At 40.5% G+C, this 15,233-nt stretch overlaps 1 long non-coding RNA gene across 1 annotated transcript in view; it reads left to right on the forward strand.

Moving 5' to 3' along the window:
* The first annotated feature begins 2,281 nt into the window (after positions 1-2,281).
* The window catches only part of LOC137346692 (uncharacterized), a 411,123-nt gene continuing 398,171 nt past the window's right edge, over positions 2,282-15,233 (forward strand). The window contains exon 1 of the long non-coding RNA XR_010968752.1: positions 2,282-2,336. This is a non-coding gene — a long non-coding RNA (uncharacterized lncRNA). The remainder of the gene's footprint in view (positions 2,337-15,233) is intronic.

Consider the following 15,233-nt stretch of genomic DNA (forward strand, 5'->3'; position numbering starts at 1 on the left):
TGTTTGAAAAATGCTTTCATCTGTTGACCAAATGATCACAGTACAGCTCTCGTAAAATTAACCTTTTAGCAGCTCTTTTGGGAAGGAAGTGCAAGTTGCCTCCCAGGTGATCATGTTGGTTCCAGTTGGGAGATCACAAACTGAAGCTGGGACTGAGTAAGATTTACACTGTTAGAAAAGGATATTATGCCTGTCCAAAGTGCTTCCTGCGGCTGCTTTGCCAACCACCTCGGTATACGTCAGGAGTGCTATGCGACAGAAATAATAAACTTTTCTCTCTGCTATACCATGCCAGTTTGCCTTTTGTTGTGCCTAATGACAGCAATGATGGAATTGTCATGGTTAGGTGCCCACAGTCTCATAACCAAGCTGCTGCTCAGTGAATCCAATCTCACACTCCATTGTATGGATATTCTATATATAACCTGCAGCCAAATGAAATGTGAAGGAAAAAAATCAAATCTAATTACACGGCATTGATTTCTCTCCAATTTTGCTTCTAATACACTTTTTGTCTCCTTGATTCTTTTTTCTCCTTGATTCTCCCCCACCCCATCTGCCTCTTTGAAAATGACTTGATACCGCTATACCTAGATTAAACCACAGTAAGAGACAATAAGGTGCAGAATTATTTTTAACATAGAGAGGTACAGTACAAAGTACAAACAAAATGTGGTCTGCATCTGAGAAACAGGTAGGATCTGGCTTTATGTTTCCCTTAGTTTAACTTGTACCTGCAAGCAGTGATGGTGCTGTCTTATTCTGGGGTTTATGGCCAAAGAAAATAGCATTAGTAGGCCTCATCCTCTTTTGTTGAGGTATGTAATTGATCAATGGAGAGGGTTTAGACAGAATTGTTTATTTTCATCCGTTGACTGCTGCTGTTTAGACTGCAAAATCTTTGTGAGCCAGGTATAGGAGAAGTGGGAAGATGCTTGTTCCAGCTAAGGTGAAGGCAGAATCCTGGCAAATAAAACTGATACATTAGTAGTGTGAAGGTCAGTAGATTGTTGTTTTCAAAGTGGATGTGTGTGTATAAAATATGTCTCTATAATGCTGCTATAGACTTAATGGCAATTTTTTTTTAATGATTTGAATATAATGTATTTGTGCCTTGCAATATCAGTAAAGTTAGTTTTTATATTTTGTGGCTATATGCAAAAGTAGAAACTCAATTAGGGAATTGAAGCTACAATCAGAATATTGTTACCTTACTTATGCTTGGTTAGAAAGCAAGACTGTGACCCATTGAAATCCAGAAATGTTTTATTGTGCTGGCTCAAAAGATTTAAATTGTTGACACTAAAACTGTTTATAGTGTTCAAAAACAAGTTACGGTCCACATAGACCATATATGTTACTCATCAGAAAATGAGAGACTTCAGTAATACAAAGTCAGGGAATCACTTGAATTACAGTGATGATAAATTGATTTGTGTAGAACTCGCATTTGAATATGAAACATTAAAAGTTGGATGACTGCATTTTATAGACAGTTGCAGGAACTGGTGGTGTGCACTGGAATCTGCATTCCTGTTAAAATCCTGTAGGCAACATCTGTAGGATTACACAGTTTATTGTGATACGTACCACAAACTAGTCCTTATAAATACAACTGAATTGGCATAAGGTTATATACAGCAGCATACAGTCTAAAATGTGATTAACCATATGCATGAGGTATATTATTGCTTTGTAATGCATTCTATTACATGTTTAGTTCCTATGTTTAATACTAGACTGGTTTATAGCTTTTCTTCCCCCAGCTCCTCCTTTGTACTGGTGCTGTTTCAGTTCAGAAATGACTGCATTCTGCTGGATTATTCATTATTCATTCTTGGACTTCTCTGCTGATTTGAAAAGCAGTGTACTGTGACCAAAAATCTTTTTTTTTTTTATCTTCCTTCGACTATTCTGATTAGTACTCCAGGTCATGTGTTCAGGGGCCTTGCACAGTAATTTCCAACTGGGTACGGATATCAGGCTATATTCCACAAAATGCTTGAAAATAAAAGATAATTTTGTGTGTGTGTGTATATGTGGGGTGGGGGTGGGGGGGTTGGGGGATGGAATCTGCCTTGGTTATGAGCTTCGCTGCTTAAAATCAAATAACTTGTAGCGTAAATTGTGATCACAGCCAAAGCAATATAGTTTTGTGTGTTGCAAGTAGAAAGTTGTCCGCGATAGCTATCAGATCAATAATTAATCCAGCCAGACATCCTTTTCACTGTTACAAGTTACTCTTTACAGGGGAAGCAATCTCAGTGACCAGTGGGGGAAACAAAAATTCAGCAGCGAAGATCAGTGAGGAACAGTAGCTTCTTCATGGGCAGCTGGTAGGACCAACTGATTTAGTTAGCTCTCAGGTGTCCCTTCTGTGAGCTGCTCGTAAACTATGAATATCCAAAAGTTTACTTTTTTTGCTTATATATGAAAAAACTTTTAAGCAGATGCCACTTTCCACTAACAAACTAACAAATCTGACTAACAAACTTCAAATTTGCTTTTGTCATTCATTTTCCAGTAATGTTACAACAATAGAGTGACAGGGGATCGGAGGGGGGTTCTTCAAATTAAGTGTTAGGCTGGTTATTATGGCAGGTGTTAGAGTTATTGTATGCATTAACATTCTCATGTGCAATTTTTCAAACTGACTTATGGTGCATGTAAAATGCTGTCTCTCTCTGCTGTACACAAAATGGCATATTTAGCCTTTTTAAATGGCATGTCATGCAGTGAATTTTCTGATTGAGATTTTTGGTTTGAGAGCTATCCAACTTGTCTTCTGAAGTTCCTTTATTCTTGTGCTGCTTTCTGTCTAATTATATACCATTGTAAAATAATGAGCTGACACTCGTTGTCATTTACTGGTTAATCTCCTGCGGTGCTCTTCACAGTAAGTTGAATGATACTTTTAAAAAAAATCAGGACAGGGCTATTGACTATGCTTTAAAAGTCCAGGAGCTATATACAGTGTAATTCAAAGTGTATTATTCTGCTGCTAAAGTATCTCAGTGTCCTTTTTAGGGCCCCAAAGTTTATTTACTGTTAGGATGAGGTCAGTAAGAGTTCAATTGTAGCTTGTTGAAGAAAATTTCTAGATTGTAAGGTTTTTGTAACTTCTGAAACCCAGGATGAAATGTCTGACTTTCCTGCTGTTTTGTTTTAATAATGTTTTGCATCTGTATCAAAGGGCTGGACTTTGTTGAGGTCCCGATAACAGAATCTGTGGCGGGGTGGGGGTGGCCGGAAGATTGCACCGGCTGCGGCCCGCCACAGAGCCCAACACCATGAGTGCCGGGCCTGATCTTCCCAGCGGCGGCAAGGCTCCATGGCAGCCCTGCCGCTGGGCAACGGGAAATAACTTTGAATATGTAAATTAAGAAAATTAATATATTTAAATAAAATTGTCAGTGATTTTACTTGCTGCCCGAGCTCTTCCAAGTGGTGGCCGGCACTCATGTACCTTCACTTTCCGTCCAGGGAAAGCTGGAGTCACAGAGGTGGAGAAAGGGTGTACTTAGGATTTTCAATGTAGTGGGGGGGGGGGGGGGGTTGTTGTATGGGGTTAAATGTGCATTAATAGTGTAGGAGAAGGGGCGAAGGGATGATCTCTGCACTTTGAACATTTTGGGTAGGGGAAGGTCAAGTCTTGCATGTAAGTCTTTTGGGGGGGGGGGTTGAAGAGGGCAACTATTTATTATCTGTAAGTGTTATTGGGGAGGGGCGCTATTGTTTATTGCAGTGTACTGGGGGGTACAGTTTTAAATATTTGAATTTAGCGGCAGGTCTGTCTGCTGTTTAAAAATGGCACCATCGTCTGCGCACAGGCAGCTGATGCCGTTGCTGGTGTCACAGAGTCCACCCCCACCAGGTGATTTGGGGGGGGAGCCTGACTGGAGTATTATCTTGAGCTGCTGCACGGTAGGTCGCAGTGGCATGGTAGCGCATATGCGGGCTGCCATTGTTTCGCCTGCCGCCGCTCCTGGAGGCAGGAGAATAAAATTCAGCCCATAGAATGTGATATCTGGAAAATAATGTCTGGATGCATTAGACATGCCATTTTTTACTGTACTATATACAGATGGTAGATGTATATCATTGCCTAATTAGCATTCATCTTACCTCCAGCCGTCTTCCCAGCTCTCTACACCTGAGGATGCTGACTCTCAGATACACGTTTCACAAGTACTAACAGCTATCCATTAATTCAACCAAAAAGACCATTCTTTATGTGTGAACCTAGCTGGATATTCTGCCATGAAGGCCATTGCATTCAAGCTGAATCATGTCTCACCAGATGTCCATAAGCACATGCACATTCCAGCAGGAATTACTGGACCACAATTGGGACTGGATGTCATAGCTTTATTTTGTCCCTCTCGCCCTTGACCAGCAGAGATCAGGCCAGTGATGGAATCCTTTAACTGTTGCCCTGGTTTGAGATCAACTTACTTCGCATTGACTGGATATTATATCTGGGACCTTCTGGATGTGATTTATCTACTAAAACATTTGGGGAGCTCCCCTGATTATCCCTTTAAGCCTACCTGAGTACTCTTCTGTAAGGTCTCTGTAATCCAGTCTTCTGCAAGGTCTCGATAATCCAGTCTTCTGCAAGGTCTCGTTTGTTAATCTGTTATTGTGCATCAATGGTTTGATTATATGCAGGTGAAGGGTGTTAATTGGGGTCTTAGTTGAGCACTTATAAGCAGACACTCATTGAGACTGGTGGAGGGCTTCAGTGAGAAGCTACGTGTTTGTAATCCTTTTACTCTGCACAATAAATATGAAACTGAATAAATATAGGCTCCAGCATTATCCATCCATCACAAGCTTTCAGGAATTTAACTTCGATATTCCAGTTTATGCAGCTCCGCTAGAATTACTGGTCACCTATGATTATGCCAGCGGTCAGATTTTTAAAGACGAATAAGAAAGATGTGCCAGAAGTTATTTGTCCCACTGTATCTGTGTTGGTTCAGTTTATCTGTTGACACACATCATAAAACGTCATGGCCTTCCCCAGATATGGAAGCATGTTTATTAGCAACACTGGTGGTGGAAGATTAACTCTGCAGTGACTTAAATACCATTTGGAATGGTTCAGCAGAAGGTTCATTAGTTCAACATATCCCTGCTACTTCGTCATTCAAAATCATATATTTGTTTTGGTGAAATTTCTCACTGTTACAGTGGTATTAGGCCACATTTTGATGTGCTGGAAGCCCTGTCTGCCACACTGGTGCACGCATGATCTGATTGACCATCTTGTGCATTCTCATTTTTCTCTTTTTTAAAATCCTTCATGGAAATACAACTCTGTCTTCAACTAGTGATGTCCACTACCTCTGCCATTACTGCCTTGGGACCAGGAAACAGGATGTGCTGAAATGGTTCTGAAAGTGCATCTCTGCCTATTTTCCCTTCCTCCCATCAATGAGATAGCTTGCTCTCATTTGTTGCTCTGCAAGTTCCAGCAGGCTTTGATGCCAACTTATCAGTTGGGTGCAGCCTGACTACAGAGTGCAATTTAAAGCCACAGTAATCCAAGCTATGCAAAAGTAAAAGCATAGCTGAACATAATTAATGTATGTTGTCAATATGCCTAAATAATATACCTGACCATTCCTGTTTTTGAGCAGTTGCCAAACAATGAGCAGTTTGTCTTGAGCTGCTGTGAGGTACTCATCTGCCAATCATCCTAATTGCACACTTCATGTTTCGTTCATTGTAAATTTTTAAAGTAGCTCAGATGTTTTACATTACAAATTGGTAATTTCTGCAGCATAGCCGATTTTTCTTGAAGTCAAGGTACCTTTGCAGCCTTTATCACCATTGCTTCTAGAGTTTTACACCACATAAGCACTTTAGTTAAATGCAACCCCCACAAATCTAGCAAAGTGACAAAAGAACATGAAATGAATACCAAATCATAGATGTTGCGTCCGAGTAAGACACTGTGCTGACAAGAGGTCTAGACCCAAAGTTCTTACCTCACCAGATAATACCCCAGAGGTTCAATGAGCTGGTGAAGGCACCAGCAGCAATTCTAATCAGAGAAAACTCCCTGAGGTAGATTTTGTCCCAGGCTCACCACGTCTGAACCAAGAGCCCAATGATCACCAGGAATTAGTCCTTGGGCCTTGTCTACATATTCCGGGCAAGCTGCTGGTGTCTGTTGAGCTTCCACAGGCATGAAACCAATGAGCAGAATCAATACTGCGATACCTATCTCACCCACAGTGATTTCCAAGTAAATCCCAGGATGGACAGACCTGGGGGCAGGGGGAGGGAGGCACTAATGCAATGTCTTTGGAGTCAGGGAAGGGTTCCTGCTCCACCTTTCTCCACAGGAAGAATTTGCAAAGAGTTACAAAACTTGCTTCTCATTGTCACCCATGTTTGTCTGCATGTTTTCCCCATTTATAACATGGCACTGAATTGCAACCTTCTTGTAACCATACTAAAATGGGTTTGAAGCTTGAAGCAAACTTTGTATGAGAGGACCTTGTAGAATAAGTGCATTATATATAAAAATCTTTATGCATTAAGATGCAAAAAGTATGCTCTTATGATCGTGGGCTGACAAATCCCAAGGTCCAGCACCTTCCATGCTCACCGCTGACTAATTCCAGCAAGAGTTCCTTAAACAGGCCTTAGCCATCCCACTGTTAAATTGGTCTGCTTTGCGTCTGGCTTAAGCCCAATGAAAGGGGCACAAAGCATGCCAATTTCTATCGTCTATGCGCTGCAAATAATTACATTTATTGATTTGCGATGAAGAAATCCAAGAAAGAATCCAGAAAAACAGTAAAAAGAGAATGTTAGGAGATAGAAAATCAAGCTGGACAGTGACCATGAATTCACTATTCAGCACATTTTAAGTCCTGGGCCAACCGTGCAGACAGTTCTGTTTGAGCTCCTGATCCATTATGTTAAGTGATTGCCATGTCAGAATCTGGATGTTTTGTGACATTTGCAATGTGATTACTGAAAGGATTAAATATCATTTTGTAAAAACTTCTGTAATTTTAAAGTGAGAAGAAATTCTGTGAGAGCAAAGTACGGAACCCCTCAATGACTTCCCAGCCAACATCTGAAATATAAAATTGTAATTCTGCCTGTACAAAAGCAAAATACTGCAGATGACAAAAATCTGAAGTTCTCTGAAATAATGTTGGAAATACTCAGCAGGTCAGGTGGCATCTCTGGAGTGAGAGAAAGAGTTAACATTTCAGGTCGATAAGCTTTCATCAGAACTGACGTGCTGAGTATTTCCAGCATTTTCTGTTTTTATTTGTAATCCTGTCAATATGATCAACAATGATAACACCTTCATTGTTATAGCATTTTTACATATTGAAATGTCTCAGGGTGTTTCACACAATGAATTACTATTGAAGTACACTGGCTGTTACGTAGGCAAATGTGACAATCATCAGCGATGTCCCCTAAATTATGATGAGGTGAATGACTTGATAATCTGTTTTTTGGTGCTATTGATGAGGAAGGAATGTTGGCTCGGATACTGGTGGAACAATAGGCATTTTTATGTTATGGGAGAGGATAGTTATTCTTGTGTCAATGTCTCCACATTCTGGGAACCAACAGCATAGTTGGGTTGCCAGTTTCAGTGAAGTGAATACCAGGAGCTACTACATTATTGCTCATGGTACAGTTGGGTCTCCACATTCTGCAGTGGAGCTTCATCTGAGCTGAATACAAATATAAAAGCAAAAGGGGGGGGAACATTATGAACAGAGGTCATAAAGATTTCCCTTAATTTATTAGGATTAGGTTACTTTTTGCCAATTTCCTTTCTTCCCCGTGACATTGCCTGCTGTTGGGGTATGGCTCCACAGGTGTCAGTTGCTCTCTTGTACCTCATCCCATTGGCCATTCTTCCTATTTGATTCTAAACAGTGAGTGTTGACAGGCTATTCCACCAAAGAGAGCATCACAGCTGAGCCCTAACATCCATAGCCACACACTTTCCATCAGGACTACAGGGTAGTGATCAGGACTGAAAGCATGGCTCCCGATACTAGGGGTTGTGAGGACATTATAACACTCCTACCATCAACCAGGTTGAAATCAGCTAACTTAGCACGGACCAGGGAATTCAGACCTGGAATAAAAACAGAAAGAGCTGGAAATATTCAACTTTGCTTTTAATTCAAACCTGGAACCTTCTGATCTGTATGGCTCCATTACTTTTACTCACAGCTTGCCAACGGAGTCATTGAGATCTCATTTATCTGGATGGGCAAGCAGCAATCAATGCCGAGACAACAACAACTTGCATATACATAGTGCCTTTTAACATAGTGAACATTTTTTTCCCTCAGCCTCCAGAATATTGTTACCCCATCTCAGATTGTATTACTGACCAACTACATTATATTAGACTCTGGATAGGATGCAATAGGCGCATACACAGCAGCTGGTCTGAAAGCTATAAAGAGGGCCTGCAGTGATTCACTGCTGTTTGCATACATATTGGTTATGGTCCCACAACTGCTACAAATCTTGATTTGTTTGTTTAGAAATTATTTAGGCTTCCATGCCAGCCATGAGGTTGGTAGTGATAAGCTATCATTCAAGTTTTTCCCAGGACCAGTTTGAACACCTGCTAGAAGGACTAAGGGTAGGGCATAAGGGTAGTTGATCTTCATTAATGAGTAGATCCCTCCCCATTCAATGAAATTGCTAATTTGGGCAGCACGAAGATTCAGAGATTTTCAAATATTCCCCAAGAAGATTATCACTTCAGAATATACATTGGTGTAGACCTTTTTTTCTATTTACACAGGAATTGTATTGCCCTTTGCTGTCTCAAACAGGAGTCACTTTGTTCATGATGTATGGTTTAAAGTAGTTTTATGAAATCGCTGAGGAAACTTTAAAGTCGATTTCTCATGGCATTGTACATGATGAGTCAATGTCAAGTGCAGTACTCAGGTCAAGCAGGATTAGAGAGCAGGGAGATAATTAGACCAAGGTAAGGGAAGGGAAATGGGGAGGAAAAAGAGGAAGATGGGAAGGGGAAGGAAGGAATAGTAATGAGGTGGGGGGAGGGGTAAAGCAGATATGGAGGGATGTGAGGAGGAGAAGGTGGGGAGTGGTGTGGGTGAGGAGGGCAGGGAAATGAAGTGGGAGAGAAGGGAATGAGGCGAACAAATGGGGTGGTGAGGGAAAGTAGGGGGAGAGGGAGAGAGGGGTGGAGGAGAGGGCATGGATGATGATGGGTGGCCTAGTAGTGGAATTGAGTAAGTTATAAGGCTGAACGGGGGTTGAAGGGGGGATTGTGCACAGAAATGGTAAGAGCTGGGGAGTTGGAAATGGTCGTTTAGCAGGAAGGAGATGGAGTTGTGAGTTTATATGTCTGAGAACTAGGTCAGCTGTTGGTATGTAGTGCATTATGAGTACATGGGTCTGTATGGGAGCCAGAGAGAGACTTCACTGTTGGGAAGGAGTCAAGCATGTCAGACCAGTTTCATGGGAGTTTCATGAAGCTTTTGTTAAGGGTGGCCTTTAAATTGATTATCCCAGGTTGGTTAGAGCAGTGTGAGTATGATGCAGCAAATAGGCTCAGTTGATCTTCAAAGGAAACGCTGAATAGGCAAGGAAAACAGACAAAGGCTGAGGTTGTTTAATACCCCCACATTGTGTATCATATGCCAAACAAAATATTCCATATGGGAGGAAAGGGGGAGTTTAGTCAGTACAGTGAAGCTATCACATCATGTTGGTTGAGCCCCACTGTACTTAATGGGTCAAATAATGTGACCCTGACAGTGCCACTTACAGGCACAACATCTAAAGCATGTGCTCTCTCACCATTTTATATGTAACATGGATCCATCACCAATGTCTTCCGCCTGAGTTTGTACATACACTAGTTGTAATAAAAACCAACATACTGCTTCAATTAGTCCATAAAAACACAGCAATTGATAAGCCAAGTGCTGATATTTAGACTTCAAACACTTCCTCTTTAATATTATTTACTCATTTATTGTGTTTCCTTCTTTTGCTACACTTTTACCTATTTGCATTGTAAAGATCGTTTAATTCCAGGGTTGTGAATCTTGGGAATTCTCTATCCCAGACAGCAGTGGATGCTCAGTCGTTGAGTACATTTAGGACTGAGACTGATAAACGTTTGGACTCTAAGGGAATCAAAGGATATGGGGAGTGGGTGGGAAAATGGAGTTGAGGTAGAAGATCAGCCATGATCTTATTGAATGGTGAAGCAAGCTCAAGGGGCCGAATGACCTAATCTTGCTCCTATTTCTGATGGTTTTATAGTCATAAAGAACCTTGTTTCACTGAGGCTGTAATCTGTGAGGAATAGTTTCCTATTGTTTACAGGTGAAATACGCTATCCATTCTCTGTACAGATGGGATGTGTTAAAGCTGGGGAATTGACTTTCTATTGAGATCGTACATTGTCTTCAATGCTTTTGAGATGCTTTTGGAAAAATAATGTAGAATATATGTACAGTCTATTGAAATAAGAGGTGGTTTAATCTAAGCACAGCAAGTGTTAGTAGAAGACACATGCAGAAACACCCCAAGTAGCAAAACCAACTGAAAGCAGAGGAAAGATGAGCAATAAACTTGACCAACATTTGATATGATTCTGCAATTGGACAACATTTGCTAAATAATCTTCACTGTGCTAAGAATTATTCTGACAACCAATTTAAGATTGTTTGTAGGGCTTGCAGTGTGGTGCATTTGCACATACTGGAAACTACATATATTAATACACAGGGCCCTGTACTTTGCAGACAGAAAGAACATGTGCACACATTGTGCCTGTTTCAGCTAAACAAAATAAGTGATAGCCATTTGCTGGTTCATTCCTCAGGACAATGCCTTGACCAATCAGAGCCAAGCTGCCTGGTTTAAATTTCAAACAAAGCTTGGCAGTTAACTGTCAGTCACCATAAACTGGTTCATTCTTCATGGCAATGCCTCTGCCAATCAGCACTCTCTTCTCATACACTATAAAGTCGTTACTTCTCCTTACATTGGTATTCTTGTGGATTGTCCTGATGAGTACAAGACGAAAAGCTTCGACAACATTTCTTATTTTCAGCAATACTGAAATTAGTATTATACAAATTACATCCAGAATGGGTAAGAAGTGATATTTGCTGTCTTAGGAATATCTCAAAAAGAATTAATGACGAAAACAAATAACAGTCATTTTAAACTACGCAATGTGATTGTTCATTTAGATACCAGATTTTAAACCACCAGCTGACATTTCATTTTTATTTAAATAAAGACTGGTTTTGGTGATTGAGACTTTTTTGTGTGTTTCCGTTTCCTTTCCTGATACCCAGACTGCCATCGAATCCTTCACTTGTACAAAAACAAAAAATACTCAAAATATTCAGCAGGTCATCTGATGAAAGATCATCGACCTGCAATGTTTACTCTGTTTCTCTCTCCACAGATGCTGCCAAACCCTCTGTGCATTTCCAGCAGTCTCTGTTCTTAGTTCAGATTTCCAGCATCTGCAATATTTTTCTTTTGTTGATCTTAAAATAACAGAATCATGGAATGCTTACAGTACGGAATGAAGCTATTCGGCCCATCGAGCCTGTGTCGGCTATCTACAAGAGCAATTTAGCTAGTCCCACTCCCTTACCCTTCTACCCGTAGCCCTACACATTTTTTCCCTATAGTTGATTACCTTTTAAAAGGCACAATTGAATCTGCCTCCAAGCACTTCGTAACCACTTGCTGCGTAAAAAAGATTTTCCTCATGTAGCCTTTGATTCCTTTTCCAATCACTGTAAATCTATGTCCTCTAGTTCTCAACCCTTCTGCCTATGGGAACAGTTTCTTTCTATCTTCTCTGTCCAGACCTCTCATTATTTTGAATACCTCTATCAAATCTCCTCTCAGCCTTCTTTTCTTCAAGAACAACCCCAGCTTCTCCAATCTATCCATGCAACTGAAGTCTCTCATCCCTGGAACCATTCTTGCAAATCTTTTCGGCACCCTCTTTAAAGCCTTTGCATCCTTCCTAAAGTATGCATTTTCATTACCTCACTGAGAGGACCATCCACCAGTTTTCATTTCTTTGGCAAAAACAGAAAAGGTTAGGAACACTCAACAACTCAGGCAGTATCTATGGAGAGATCGTACAAGGGCGTGAAATTGGTCTACGCCATAGGGTAAAACGGGCTCATAGGGAATCAGCAGCCTGTTATACATTGTGCCAGTTTTTATTTTCCATTTCCTTGGAAACTATTGGCAAGATTTTTAATTTCAAACCACATAAAAGCGAGTCTCCAAAATGAGTTTGAACCATCATTCTGTGAACATCAGTGGAAAGATATTCAGGCATGGTGAAAAACTGGCTGCCAATTCATGATGAGCTTGTTATACTCTGCTGCCATAAACAATTTGGGCGTGAACGCTTCCTCAGTACGTTCTCTCCACAGATGCTGCTTGACCTGCTGAGGATTTCCCCCATTTCCCGTTTTTGTTTCAAATTTCCAGCATCTGCATGATTATAGTTCTTTTGCACTGTTTTTGACTAGATGCTCAACTCATTATTTCCAGGAGTCTGTTCCGCGTTCCTGTTATTCCCTTCACCAATACCCTCTCTTCTCCACTTTGATTTTTCTATCCTATTTAGGGATTTGCTTATCTTCTAGGTTTGCTGGAAAGGCTGCACTTTGTACATTGACCTGTCTCTCTGCTTTACAGACGTTGACAGACTTGCTATGTATTTCCAGCACTTTTTGCTTTTTCTTAACACTATGTTCAGGTTTCCTTCTGCATAGCCGATACATGTCGAAGATGCGATGCCCTCAGTGTGTAACGATTCAGCTTTTGTTTCACTACAGCCTAAAATGGTTTGGAAAACGTGCATAACACGCAGTTTCGCGTTAGTCTAGAGATTAGTGACGATTGTTTCACCCCAAACAGATAAGAAAGTTCTGATTTTCTCCCCCCTTCATATTCTTCAACGCCCCTGCATTCTGGCAGGGAAGAAGTGCACATGTCAGTCTTAATGCCATTTTCTAAAGGAATGATTTGAACTTGTGCTGGGGAACAAACCTGTCACCATCTGGAGAATGAACACAGCTCAATTGCCATGGCAACGCTGGCCAGGCACCAAAGCTGCTCTCCAGTGTTGCGGTCTTGCTGACCTCGAATGTTAGAATTATTAGCTTTAGCCAAATAATATAATTTGTGTTAATATACACTGTTTCCTTTCTGCTCCCAAGCAAGCTCTCCCCAGAAGGCGGAATAGTGGCTTAATTACACTTTTAGCATAAATTGATTAATGTGCAGTATATTATACACTTTTGTTTAAATACCCCATTTATTAACACCCTAAATGTATTTTAATTTTCCTCAGCTATCAAATTAGCATACTGCTTCACAGCCCTATAGCATGATTTTCACCGTGAGGGCGATACAACTTATGCTATATTTTAGAAGCACCGCAAGATGGAGCTCACATGTAAATATTGCAGATTCTGGCTTCCTGCACAATGAATGGGTTTGATTACTTTCTACACATTTTTAAGCACCAGCACTAACGACCATCTCCTCCCCTCCCCCCCCCCCCAATGAATTCAGCAGACGTACGTTTTCTGCTTAAATAAAACCTTTTTTCTTGCTGAACCTATTTTAAATGTCAGTCAGGGTACAATCATAGTCATTTCCCTGCGTCGCAAAACTCTCTTTAACATTTTGTATTTTTTTTTTGTTTCGCAACCAAATATATATTAACCCAGAAAAAGTGTTAGGCAAGTGTGGTACAATCTGCCTTAATAAGATCTGACAGTATGTTTAAGAAAGAATAAATAAAACACGTTTAAAAATAAGAAGCCATTTGAGTTAACATTTCCAGGTGCTAATATCTGTCCTTGAATTACACATTAATTTGCAATGAATTTCCCCGTTGTCAGTGCCGGGTAATTTACGTCCGACCTAATAGCTACTTTTTAACCTAACATTAAGACCGAATAAGACAGAACCTAACCAGCAAGTAAACAGCGGTTCCTTATTTATCCTGCCAATTTCAGTTGATAGAGGCGCGTTGAAATTAACTCTCTAGTTTTCTAATACGAGCGAGTGCGAAGCACAATGGAGGGAGAGATGGATTGTAACAATTACTGCCACCTAGCCCCTGATTACTGTGTGATCAAAAGTGGCTGCCGTTTGCATTGATGAATTTTCGAGTGTCTTGATATTGTTTGGCTGCAGTCGAGCAAATTTAGTGAATCAACAGTTTTTTTTAATATAAAGAAAAGACGGCCCGTCGAGGAGGTGTCAGTTCCTTCCTCTGTTTGAAAGGTGGTGTGCTGGTTAAGAGGTTCGTCTCCCCGTATTTACTAACATCATTATCCCCAAACTGTCGCTCTAAAGGTGGTGCGTTGCACTCTGCTGAGCTGATAAAGGTGCAAATGACGCGAGCTCACTAGTCTCAGACATACAAGAGAGACGAAGAGATTTGTGGAAGTGAACAGTTCCTGTCACTAGAAACAAGCAAGCCATTCCGACTCCTTGTTGGTAATCAGGGGAAGGTTAAACATCAGGCAGAAATCCAGCACACATTCTCTTCACCAAAAGCTCAGAAATTGGATGATATATCTCTTCCATACAGGAAAAACTTTCTTTTCCCCCTCAAACCATTCACTTCCAAAGCATATAAGCGGACTTATTTTAAAAAAAAGAATTTTAAGGGGTTACTAACAGTGGATTTCACGGCTGCAGCACAGTTCCTCTGACTTCATTGCCTATACCGACGCCTCCAGTGGCCCCCTTGTGATTGACATTTACAAATTACCCAGCAGAAAGTGTTCAATCTTTGACCCCTGTGTTTCTATTCAGGAATGAGTGAGATTTGCAAGCATTTTGTCATATAATTACTGCAAATCCCTTGAAAATTTCCTCAACAACGCTTATATGAATTGTAATTTTTGCAGACAACGACTGACCGAATTGCATTAAGATGCAAAAAAAAATCAAAAAATGATCAATTCAGTTTAACAAGATTCTTTACATACTGGATTATGCAACGGGTTTGCTAGAAAACCTCTAATATGCAGTATTTCCACATTATTTAGATTGCTTTTAAAAATCCCCATTTTGTTTCCTATGGTTGCTGCTCATAATATTTCTGGCTTGGTGTTAATTTTTGTTTGATTAAGCTTCTGTGAAGTGATTTGGGATGCTATCCTATGTCA

Source organism: Heterodontus francisci, chromosome 30, assembly GCF_036365525.1.
Source record: "Heterodontus francisci isolate sHetFra1 chromosome 30, sHetFra1.hap1, whole genome shotgun sequence".
Classification (NCBI taxonomy): domain Eukaryota; kingdom Metazoa; phylum Chordata; class Chondrichthyes; order Heterodontiformes; family Heterodontidae; genus Heterodontus; species Heterodontus francisci.